Source organism: Xyrauchen texanus, chromosome 24 (genome assembly GCF_025860055.1).
Source record: "Xyrauchen texanus isolate HMW12.3.18 chromosome 24, RBS_HiC_50CHRs, whole genome shotgun sequence".
Lineage (NCBI taxonomy): Eukaryota > Metazoa > Chordata > Actinopteri > Cypriniformes > Catostomidae > Xyrauchen > Xyrauchen texanus.
The window spans coordinates 6731821-6745541 of record NC_068299.1 but is presented as its reverse complement, the minus strand read 5'-3'; positions in this window follow the sequence as shown (position 1 = coordinate 6745541).

Sequence of the window (13721 nt, the reverse complement as noted above, 5' to 3'; positions counted from 1 at the left end):
AACTAATATTAACAAATAGAAGTGTTAACGGATAATTTATGCAGACTAGTGGTAGGCATATAACCAAAATCGTATATCACAGTATGAGTGATTTTATTAAACAATAACCACAATAGATACTCAACAATTTCCAGCGGTTTAAGTGTGTTTCTTTAACTGTGCACATTGAAAGTCTTTTATACTAGATTTCATTGTTTAATACTGAAAGCCTGGGTCTGAGACAAAGAAAAAACTGTAAAATATGTAATAATCATAAACATAAAGGCTTCTGAAAAGTACCCAAAAATAAATTATGAAGGCATGGTAAAACATTTTCAAGTCAGTTTTAATGTGACTTTCACATAACAACAGTCGAAATCGGTTTGTAAATAAAAAGCAACCCCTGGGACAGCCTGAAGTTGAAGAAACAAATATTTCTTCAGACTACACTGCTACTTTTGAATAGAGAAAGATGCTTTTTGCCCCAGACAGTGCAGTTACAGCATCTATCAGCAGGAGCTAACTGTCCACGCTAACCAGCCAAACCATGACATCTGACCTTCGAAACTGCTTTGATACCCTAGCATTTCCGGGATAAACTTTGCCACTGAATCAATATTCTTCTTTAAACCAACATTTAGTGGTGTTAAAACACATCCCTATCACTCAAAATAAAATCAGAAACACAACGGAAAAAAAAAAACTTGTGGAGGCGTGTTCCTATTTAAGCACACTTGCAGTAAATGGAGATGGATACCAGCATCTAATACTAATGTGTTGAAAAATGCAGGGTGAAAAAACACTATGAATTTCGGAGCGGGATTGCATGTCTTACTCAACATTTTAATGATCCCTGCATATTCCATAATCACAGTCTGGGAAATACCCAAAATGTTTCGTTTTTACATAATGTGATAATTATGATAATTATTAATTCACACATGAGAAAACAAGAAATCAACTGTTTCTTTCAATAGGACTGTAAATCCATGTCTCTCCGTGCTTCTCTCTCATCATCTCTCTCCATGCAGATTAGATGCTGTTTCACGTGCTAAAAAAGTGTGTTTTTCTCAAATTTGTTCGCCTTTAAATATGAACCGCTGGATGAAAAATAATAAACTTTGTAAAACCCCAGTTATACATGTGGCTGGAAATCTGAGATGCTCAATACTCTAATTGAAAGAAAATTTTAAAACTAGATAATGTTTCAAAACTTAAAAATTAATACAACTTGCTAACGGCATCTGATATGAACAGAAGCTAAATCACAATGGAGATTATTATCGTTATCAGCTCAAAGATGACGTTTAAAACAGTCTACTTCATATTAACCTCATAACACCTGTTACATGTCTCATTTCTGGACTGTACAAGTATATTTTCTGTGCTTTGTGTATTAGTCAGTGTTGGTCTTGTTTGGGTTGTCTAATTTAATGTTTATATCCACATTATTAATTCACCGATTAGGCCTAATTTCTAACTTATGTATATTAGGCTACATGTCACAACTGATTTAATAGCAAGGTGTCCCTCAGGAATTCATATGTTTATTACATTCAGCCAACAATCCAATCTTTAACTCAGTGACTAAATCTTTGATCTTTGATCTTACACGCAGCCAAAACGCTGACAGCATGACTAAACAGGTGACTGAAAACCCATCATCTGTTCCACATAAACCCATCTATTTAATGTATTTATGAATTTCTGTCTCTAAAGCGCCATACTGTATGTTTGTTTTTTGGTGAACTATTCCTACAAAAAACGGGGGTGGGATATCGAAGGAGAACACAGTAAAATAATTTCTTCCCTTATTAATAACCAAATCTTTCTTACATATTTTTTACATGCCAGTTGAGCTCAAACACCCATCATTCCATTCCTTCACTCTCTGCCTCTTCTGATCTTTGTCCTTCACTCCTCATTGGGGCACCTGCTCTTTTCCTCCTGGTGGGACTTCCAAGACTTCTGCCTGGCCTGATGCAGAACCACACTGCCTCCCATGTCTATGCGAGGTACGGCTCAGCTGCAGGACTCGGCCACCATCGGCTCCAGATTTCCAAAAGAAGACAATCGCCAGGCTGATCCCTGCAGCCCCGGCCAGAACTCCCAAAGCCAGAGCCCTGCTGTCCGCTTGAGCCATTCTGAACAACTGCAGTGAGAAGAAAACAAAAACATGTTAATTAGCAACCTCACATCTATTTGAAATACATCTATAAATCTATTGGTTATATAAGATTTTTTTAAAACGCTAACAATTGCCAAATTACCATAAGTGCCAGCTATTTTCATGCCTAGAATATAAAATCGGTAGTTGGCAAAAAATGTAAATGAACTTTTCTTATGTAAACTCTACAAAATAGGGCTGTCAATTTAACACACCTAATTATTTTTAAATTAATGTGATAAAGTCCCCCAAATCTACCTCAATCCTGGATTTTAAGCTGTTAAATGGTTGTGTTACAATGTTCCCCTCACATGTTACAACATACCCCGCCTACAGGGAACATTATAACATTTCACTTTCCTTTTTTCAAGGTAGACGGCAAAAAATATATATGCTGTATTCATGAAACAAGACCAGATACTGGCAGCCAAAAGTTTGGAATAATGTATAGATTTTGCTCTTATGGAAAGAGAGTGGAACTTTTATTCACCAAAGTGGCATTCAACTGATCACAATGTATAGTCAGGACATTAATAACATGAAAAATGACTATTACAATTTGAAAAAAAAATTCAGAACTTCTTAAACTACTTCAAAGAGTTCTCATCAAATAATCCTCCATGTGCAGCAATGGCAGCTTTGCAGATCCTTGTTATTCTAGCTGTCAGTTTGTCCAGATACTCAGGTGACATTTCACCCCACACTTCCTGTAGCACTTGCAATAGATGTGTCTGTCTTGTCAGGCACTTCTCACACACCTTACAGTCAAACTGATCCCACAAAAGCTCAATGGGGTTAACATCCATAACACTCTTTTCCAATTATCTGTTGTCCAATGTCTGTGTTTCTTTGCCCACTCAAACCTTTTATTTTTGATTTTCTGTTTCATACGTGGCTTTTTCTTTGCAATTCTTCCCATAAGACCTGCATCACTGAGTCTTCTCTTTACTGTTGTACATGAAACTGGTGTTGAGCAGGTAGAATTCAATGAAGATGTGAGGCATCTATTTCTCAAACTAGAGACTCTGATGTACTTATCCTCTTTATCCTCTGATGTATTACTATACTTCCACATCTGTTTCTGTCCTTGTTAGAGCAAATCGTCCTTTGTCTTAGAAGACTGTAGTGTACACCTTTGTATGAAATCTTCCGGGGGGTTTTTGTTTGTTTTTTTGCAATTTTAAGCATTGTATAGCCTTCATTCCTCAAAACAATGGTTGACTGATGCATTTCTAGAGAAAGCGATTTCTTTTTTCCCATTTTTACCTAATATTGACATTAAGACATGCCAGTCTATTATACTGTGGCAACTCAAAAACAAACACAAAGACAATGTTAAGCTTCATTTAACAAAACCATTTCGGAAAAGAAATCTTTCTCCAGGAAGTGACCCTATACTGTTAGGAAAACGACAGCAGAAAATTCTGAATTTCTAAGTATTAGCCTAGCAATTTTATGGATGGTGAAATTATTAATTATTTTGGCTCACTTTAAATCATTCTATCCTGTTTGATCAAATTACAGAAATCAGTATGATAATATCAAACATCAAACTTAAAGTTGACATCTGCATTAAAGCTAGCTCTTGATGCTTATCAAAAGAAAGCAATGGTTAACTTACGATCTATTTGCATCTTGCTCTGTTCCAACCAATTACACATGATGTAAATTATCAAAATTAATCCATGACTTAGCTTGACCTGATCATATTTCTGAAATTATGTTATACTCTTTTAGAAATACTTCCATAAGTTACTTCACAAGCACATGAACATGAACATGAGATGAATAACAGGAATAACCACTTATGTACTTACAAATTAACAGTCAATTCATACTTCAGACAACCCAGTTAAGTTGCACTTTAGTTTCACATAAGAGCAGGCATCATATGTATGGGCTAACACAAGATTTTGGCGATCAAGATCAAACACGATATCATTCTTCATCCAAACAGGGTCTCAATTCAGAGGTTAAATTATAATGTACAAACTTATTTTAAATAGCAGCAGTGTTCATGTGCACTGTCCCCCAGCCAGAATATCTCTTTTCTGGGAATAGTGCTAGACTCAGTGCAGATGACGGCGCGCCTCTCATCAGAGCGCGCGCTCGCTATTCGGCGCCTTGCAACATCATTCAGAGCGGGCGCGCACGCCCCGTCAAACGATTTCAAAGGATGCTCGGTCTCATGGCCTCGGCATCAGCTGTACTCCAGCTAGGATTGTTGCACATGCGTCCTCTCCAACGCTGGCTCAAGAGCCATGTCCCCACTCACGCATGGCGCTCGGGCCACTTTTTAATCTGAGCGAATCACGGCTGTATAAAAGCCCTGACGCCCTGGAAGGCCGTCGACTGGTATCAAACTGGCGTGAGTCTGGGCGTGAACACGCGGAGAAAAATTATCACGACAGATGCCTCCAAAATAGGATGGGGGGCCCCTTACGAGGGCAGGCCTGTCTCCGGTTTTTGGTCAAACCCGGAAAAGCGCCTACATATAAACTGTCTGGAAATGAAAGCGGTCGCCTTGGCTCTCAGAGCCCTGCTTCCGTACCTGAAAAACGAACACGTCCTGGTCCGAACGGACAACATGACGGTAGTGTCGTATATAAATCGCCAGGGTGGACTCAGGTCGAGCTCCCTGCACTCTATGGCCAGGGAGCTCATCTTATGGTCACAGCACAACCTGCGCTCGCTGAGAGCAGCGCATGTGCCAGGCATCCTGAACCAGGGAGCGGACATGCTGTCCAGAGACAAGGTTCTCCCAGGAGAATGGTCTCTCCACCCCCTGACGGTCCAGTGGTTATGGCAAACCTTGGGCGTAGCAGAGGTCGACATCTTCGCCTCCAGGGAAAATGCGCATTGCCCTCTTTTCTTCTCAAAGAGCACGGACGCGCTCGCCCAAGCGCGCTCGCTCCTGGTAGCCCCACTCTGGAAGAACCAGACGTGGTTTCCAGAACTGATGCAGATGATGCAATCTGCCCCATGGCCGATTCCGTTGAGGCTGGACCTCCTCAGGCAGGCCAACGGGATGATTCTTCATCCCGCCCGATCTGTGGGCCCTTCATGCATGGCCCCTCAACGGGTTCCAGAGAACCTCCCCAGCGGAGTGTTGAGAACCATCACTGAGGCGCGAGCGCCCTCTACGAGGCGCTTATATGCCCAAAAGTGGAAAGTGTTCAGTGACTGGTGTGATACCAAGAGCTTGAACCCCAAATCGTGCGAGATACCAAGTGTACTCGCCTTTTTGCAAGAGCTGCTGGAGGCGGGCCGCACACCCTCCACGCTCAAAGTCTATGTGGCTGCCATAGCGGCGTCACACAATCCTGATAAAGGACGCTCATTAGGGAAAAACGATCTAATCATTCGTTTCCTAAGAGGCGCTAGGAGGATGAACCCTCCTCGCCCCCCCTTGGTACCGATCTGGGACCTGGCCACGGTCCTGGACGCACTCAAGAGTGCCCCGTTCGAACCTCTCCGAACCGTACACCTTAAACAGCTCTCGCTCAAAACTGCGCTCTTGCTGGCACTCGCCTCAGTCAAGAGAGTGGGCGACCTGCACGCGCTGTCATCAAGCGCTGCTTGCCTGGAATTTGGACCTAACGACTGCAGAGTTGTCCTTAGGCCAAAGCACGGGTATATTCCTAAAGTGCTCTCCACACCCTTCAGAGTACAGGTGATATCTCTGGCAGCGCTATCGTCTTCAGCAGACGAAGCGACGCTAATTTACTCTGCCCGGTCAGGGCGCTCAGAGTATACTTGGAGCGTTCTGTCCCGTTCAGACAGGCGTAACAATTATTCGTATGCTTTGGCGGCGCACTAAATGTCTCGCAGTTTCAAAGCAAAGAATATCGGCTGGATAGTAGATGCTATAAGCTGGCTTATGAAGCCAAGGGCCTTCAATGCCCCTTAGGCGTCAGAGCTCACTCTACGAGGAGCATGGCCTCCTCGTAGGCGTGGTCGAGTGGGATACCCATTGAGGATATTTGTGCGGCGGCAGGCTGGGCCTCGCCTCGACATTTATCAGGTTTTATAACCTACAGGTCCCCTCATTGCATTCCAACATTCTATCAGCCTGACTGTAGTATGGACTGGAGTACATATATGCTGAGCATTTTCTCCTCCCTTATAAGGTCTGTCTCTGACTGACTTAGGGAGTTTTTATGCATATCAGTAAATAGAAAAATCAGTACATAAGATATGTGCGTGTGTTTTTACAATGAGCCCCACCATGGGCCACCTTGGGGCAAAAGGCTCTGTATTATCCCATTATATAGCTCACCGTTGGCGGCTCGTTGAATAATCACTTTGCTTTAAGGCTCAGGCATCTGCCTCTGGCTTTATAGAGCGAAGTCAGCACGCACGGCGTTTTGCATGGTGTTCCCATAGCGTAAGCTACTTACGCAATAGGAGAGACCTCTCGAAGGAGCGACTTCGGTTACTAACGTAACCTCGGTTCCCTGAGAGGAGGGAACGAGTATTGCGTAAGCTGCCGTGCTTGTGCTTGGTCAGTCGCTTCAGTCGATTGAACCTAAAGAACTCTCATGATGGGGCGCCTAATATATAGCCTTAGCCACGCCAATCTTGGCGGGCTCTGAGCGCGGGCGTGAAGCGCACTCATTGGTCGCGCATTCAGAGTCGCCTCGTCATTGGTTCGAGCAAGTTGCCGCAACACAGCCAATGACCGAGCTGCCTCGCTCATTGCTGTCTGCTGTGCAGCTGCAATGCGTTTTACATAAAGACTTCAATATTTCTCGAGAAACTGAGTTTTCCCATAGCGTAAGCTACTTACGCAATACTCGTTCCCTCCTCTCAGGGAACCGAGGTTACGTTAGTAACCGAGTCGTTCTGTTTAGGGCCCGATAACATTCCAGTTTGCTTTGGTTTTTACTTTCATTTTCCCAATGGTCCAAATATGAATTTTTGCTTTCTTTTATGATTTGGTTTATTCTGATTTGGTTTTGTTCAGCAGTGCTGGTCTGAAACTGGTGTTTGTTAGTTGTTAGTGGGTTTGTGAGTTTCAGAGCCAGCTGACAAAGGGGACTGGTTTTAGGCTTCAGCTCTTGGGTTTTAAGGGCTTCGTGTTGCAGTGTGTTAGGGGAACTTGAATTTAGGTGTGTCCAAAATTTGAGGGATCGTTTTTCAATATGTATAATAAAGGGGTATCTGCCTAGTTCGGCCCGGCATGCATTAGTAGGTGTTCTTCTCTGAACTCTTAGAATGTTCTACAGAATTCTGCATGCAGGGACTCTATGGGGAGCACTCACTACGCTAAACATAGGAGATGTCCACTCATTCATTCAATTCACGTGCAAGTTATACATGAACAATAAAAAAAAACGGAAAATAAATGTTCACATTCAGAATGTTCTTATAACTTGTCTTTGAAAGGAGACGCAGCCACTAATGCTCGGTTTGTTTCCCTCCACCTGACCAGCACTTCTGTTAATGAAGCTCAGACCTGAAAATCATCTGAAAAATTTTACTGTATTCAAGTAAAAAAAAGTATGTAATATTAATGATTGAACCTCTTGATAATAATAATTGAAGCACTTTTATGTAAGTGGCTATTTGCATGTTTTGTACATTCTGTACTAATTTCCTGCCTGATCAGACATGCTTCAGGTCCGTGAGGGCCCCATGTTCTTTTATAGTTAATAGTCATGCATATTTTACTCCAACAACAACTGGTAGCCATATCTTAAGGGGTGTTACATTTCCAGCACACACTCTAAGTGGTTGACCAATCACAACAGACTGGGCCAGCTGACCAATCAGAGCAGACTGGGCTTTTCGGAAAGGGGGGCTTTAAAGAGACAGGAGCTACAATAGAGTGTTTCAGACAGAGGGTGAAAAGAGGGGCTGCATTATGTGTTTTTGAACATTAAAGCATGTGAACCTATTCTAGCAGACCCCCAAAATAAAATTATGAATGAGCATAATATGAGGTCTTTATAATAAGGTTCCATTTGATAACATGAACTGATAATGAACAACATATTTTTTAATGTTAGTTAATAAAAAACGTTTGTTCATAGTGTATTAACTAATGTTAAAAAAATGCTACTTTTGATACAAAAAAATATTAGTATATTCTGAAATTAGCATTTACTAAAATTAACAAAGGAAGTATTGTTCATTGTTAGTACATGTTAACTAATGTTATAAATAATGTTAACAAATGGAACCTTATTGTAAAATGTAGAGCTGCAACTAATGATAATTTTGATAATCGATTAATTAATTAATTGGATGAAAAAATTATTCCCTGTGTTTTATTAAAATGTAATAAAATAAACTGATAACTGATAAACTTTTTAATAAAAAAGAACTTTGAACAAAGCCTGAATCATTAAAAGTTCAGTTTTCATTTATTATTATTATTACTTTCAGAACATTTCAGAAAACAATTCCTTTCCTTTACCTGTAAAACTTAACCAAAAGTACTGTTCTAAAGAGTAAAAGTACATCGAGGATGGAGTGGGACTAAAATCAGCCCAGCAGAGGGCAATAGTAACACCAGAATAGAAATATTAATAATTGTGCCCAGTTGAAAAATACATAATTATGTAAGATGCATCTGCTTGTACTGTACACTGTCACTGATTACATATATTTTAAGAATTTTAAATTAATATTGTAAGTTTAAAATAGTATTGTCTCCGATTCTAAACCATTCTCAAAACTATGTGAATATTTACATTTGGCAGACGCTTTTATCCAAAGTGACTTACAGTGCACTTATTACAGGGACAATCCCCCCGGAGCAACCTGGAGTTAAGTGCCTTGCTCAAGGGCCCAACAGTGGCATCTTGGTGGTGCTGGGGCTTGAACCCCTGACCTTCTGGTCAGTAACCCTGAGCCTCAACCACAGAGCCACCACTGCCCCTATTTAGCCAGTAAAATGATGGCATTGAAATTTGAAATTTGGCATTATCAGGAGGACTATTAGTTTAATGTAGTACAATTATCTGTAAATGCAGTGCAAATTGTTATTCCATCTGTACTCGGAGGAACCGTAACAACCCCGAATTCAGAATCCAAAATGGCTGTTCGGCATCAACAGTAAGTGACACAGTAGTATTTTACAGATTTAGATTATTAATAGATTAAACTGTGTAACATTTTTTATTTATTTTTGTGTTCCTGGGTAGTAAGTGCTTTTCCTAATTGTTTATGCCTCAAAAGTATAGAAAATGGCTATTATTGCTCACAAACTTTGCTTTTGTGACCAGGACAGTGATATTTTTCTGATGAGAAAAAGGGCGAATGTGTGTCTTTTTGTTCACATAAAGTGAGAAAAAACAACATATGAATCCAAATTACTTATCCAAAAATGACTACAAAAGATTTAGAAGTGAGTATTTTTTCGAGATTTACAATTATACTGATGAGCAGCCATATCACCCTGCAGCTCTTGCCTGGTTGCCCACTAAAGTTAAGCAGGGTTGAGCCTGGCCAGTACCTGATGGGAGACGACCTGGGTAAAACCAAAGTTGCTGCTGGAAGTGGTATTATGGAGGCCAGCAGGTCTGTGGTCTGTGTGGGTCCTAATGCCCCAGTATAGTGACAGCAACACTATACTGTAACAAAAAAAAAATGCCCTTTCTTTTGGATGAGATGTTAAACTGAGGTCCTGACTCTTTGCGGTCATTCAAAATCCCAGGACACTTCTTGTAAAGATTAGGGGTGCAACCCTGGTGTCCTGGTCAAATTCCCCCCATTGGCCCCTATCATGGCCTCCTAATAATCTCCATCCCTGATCACTCTACTCTCTCCTCTCCACCGATAGCTGGTGGGCGTTCTGGTGCACTATGGCTGCCGTCGCATCATCCAGGTGGATGCTGCACACTGGTGGTGGTTGAGGAGAGTCCCCCTATACTATGTAAAGTGCTTTGAGTGCCTAGCAAAGCGCTATATAAATGTAAGGAATTATTATTATACTGTATTTACAGTATAATCGTAAATCTTGAAAAAATGCTCACTTCTAAATCGAAATCCATATTCGCAATTTGGAAATAACACTTACTATCCGGGAACAAAAATTGTGTTTCATAGTGCTATTAAGTAAGGAATAATTGCTGGGCTCTTTTGAACCGAAATTGAAAAATATGTAGGATATTTTAGACATTGTTTGATGTTCTTAACAGATTTACTTTAAACAATGACTTTGTTTTAATTGATTATTTTGTTGTGGTAGCCTTTAGGGCTATAATTTGGCGAAGTGATATGGAACCTTTATGCATTCAAGACCTACTTTATAGCTGTGCGTTTACCTGAAAAATAATTGCACACCTTAGAACATCTGTCAACCAATCAGAATCAAGCATTCAACAGTAAATTTACTTAAGATACTTTATGTAAATTCTGATGCTAATACTTGTGTGTACTAGGACTTTTTCTAGTAACAGAACATTGTTACACTGTGGTATTGTGACTTTCACTTAATTAAATGATCTAAATACTTCCACCACTGGGAAAAGGTTTTAACATTTTTGAAATGTATCTGTGATTGACTTTTGAACATGTAGAGGTGTTGTATATGTTGTAAATTAACTAATTAATTAATTAACCCAAAGCACTATGGTTGTGATGTTAACAGTGCATACTTTTTTTCTAGTATATTTGGACAGCAACATGAACATGTTCATGGATCCCCAGAGGAGCACTCCATTCCTTGGTCCCTTGTACCAGAGGGCAGCAGACCCCACCACATACTACACGAATGAGGACCTGACAATCATGATAAACATGGTTGAAGCTGAAGACTCACACACCATAACAGGTTAAATAAAAATAATACAAATTATATTAAAAAATAGTAATAATGTTAATAATGTTGTGCATGCTAACCTGTTGCTTTTATGTGTGCTTTAGAAAGCTGCCAGGCGAACAGTGATGCCGCATCCAGCACATCACCCTCACCCGTGCCAATGTCAGCAAATGAGGGCTTCAGCAAAGATTAAACTTTGTTTTTGATCGATCTTATGAGGCAGCACACCGAGAGTGAAGGTGAATGACTACCCTAAATTCTGAAAGAGCTGAATGCACAGCTTAAATCTGCAAAGTGCAATAAAAAACATCTATGGAGAGATGCTGCAGATAAGTTGGCCAGCCATTTCATGCAGGCTTTCTGCCCTGACAAGGTGCCCAGGAAGTGGAATGCACTAATTTTTTCCCCACTATGAATCATTGTATTAGAAAGAGCTTATTTAAAGACCTTTAAAATTCTTATAAATAAAAAGAAAAAAGAAAGTGTACAGGTTTGGAACGACATGAGGGTGTGTAAAAATAGACAGTATGCTCATTTAGGTGGGGTGAACTAAAGTGCTTCTTGGATGTATCAAGCATCTTCGTCAATAGACTTCCAACTCTTTCTGTCAAATCAGTCCACACATTCTTAGGTGCTCAGGATCCAACAGACCATCTCACTTCAAACAGTGTTCCTTTAAGAAACGGGCTATTTGTGGAAAAACATGCAGTCACCCTCACATAGTACATTTAAACACGGTAGCCCACATGAAGGTGTACGAGGCAGAGCTTCCATGCATGGCTACGATTGCTACGTGCAGTTTCATGTATGCACTTCCTTTCACAAAAACCCTGCATTGTTCCAGACCAACCTGAATTTGCTCGGCCTATAAACACATGTAGATATACTGTACCAACTTAAGGCACTAGAAGGTCCTGCTTTAAATAAGATTGGATGATAGCTGTCACGCACCTAAGATCTCATTCTGATCAGGCCAAAACCTCCAGATTATTCACCATCCTCAACGCAACAGATTGTTATTCATGAACACACACGCTGAAACTGTCCAGAGGTAATATATAAAGATCTACAGCTATCTGAGCATCTGACGTCTGCGCTATGAATGGAAGACTGATACCAAGATAAAGACTCTCTTACATAAAGTCATCCAGGATATTTTATATAACTGCAATCTCCCACGGTGGTTTTGAAAGTTGGCTGATACAGTTCATCTTCTGTCCCGTTACACCATGTGTAGGTCCTACACAAGACTAATTAAATGTATTGTTGCGATACAAAATGTGCCAGACTCAGAGCCCAATTTTAGTGCAATGCGATTCATTTCACTCATTATAAATAAATACAATAAAATGCACCTTGAGTTTCCAGAAATTGCGTAGCAGCCAGTCAACTTTGGAATTGGCTTTTTAAGCCAGCTCTTGCCATTTTTGCATAAAATAATCGTATCCACTAAACAGTCAGTGGGCACAATGTCTTTCTTTTGTAAGATTAACTGACCAGGATGCAAGCCTTTCTATCCATGTGTAAAGTTTAACATCCCCACTTTTAAGCAAATAACAAGATGTTCCATTGGCACCAAATTATGGCCTCATACACAACATGACATTTAGATGCAAGCTGTTTGTAGGGTGATAACAATTAGCACAAGTACATGCATATTCCTGTAAATACCTCCAGTATAATCATATATCTGATGGTCTGTTGATGCATGTAAGGGCAGCTAAATGTTTAATCAGTGACATCAGTTTTAAAGAGATCTCAGCACTAGTTAAAATCAACACTGAACTTCCAGACAGCATTTTTTAGAAACACAAGAATGCTGCTTAGATCTACTAATGTTCAGGAATATTTTTTGCATACCAGAGCTGAATGTTTTGAGATTAAATTTACTGCCAGACATACATTTCAAATTCTAATTTTAACTTGGAAATAAACTAAAATGCTTTAATAAAATAAAAAAACATTTTATGACGTACATTTTGAGGAAATACTTCCACTATTATATATAAGTCACTAATCAAATGTAAGCAAATTTATGGCATTTTGTATGTTAACTCTTTTGTTCAAAAGGTCAGATTTCCTTGCATCCATTGAAGCACACAAGATGCTCTTTGAAACATTCCTAAATCATTCTGGGATATCATCAGGTTTTGCACAAACTTGTGGGGTCCGTGACAGCTTAAGTGCTGTCTTTAAAGCAAAAGAGGGATGAGCCAAATTCTGAAATTCATGTTAATTTAATTCAAATCTTTACTCAAATTGTTATGCTTAAATATAATTAGTAATGAAAATAAACTGTATTTGATTTGCCTTTTTACAAGTGGACTTTTGAACCCCACTGTACATTAATAGATGTTCATAAACTGACACACTAATATTAGCACATAGCATTGTCCTCACCATGACCCTGTTTAGTGCCCACATGATGACACAATTCACTAAAATGGATCCCTATTGGCAGTGAGTCCATACAGGAGAGTCAGAGATGAGACCATTGGCTACTTTTTTCTTCTCCGTGCACAAATGGAGCAGAGGCTGTACGTGATACATGTCATTGGCCTCACATACCACCAGCAGCAGATACACATCGGCGTCTGTATGCCTGTAATGTGTTGTTAAGAACTGTAATAAATTCACTATCAGTTAACCTCTCTCTCTTTCTCTTTCTCTCTCAGTGTGTGTGTGTGTGTGTGTGTGTGTGTGTGTGTGTGTGTGTGTGTGTGTGTGTGTGTGTGTGTGTGTGTGTGTGTGTGTGTGTGTGTGTGTGTCTTTCTTTCTTTTCTACAAAAGTTTAACCATTCTTGG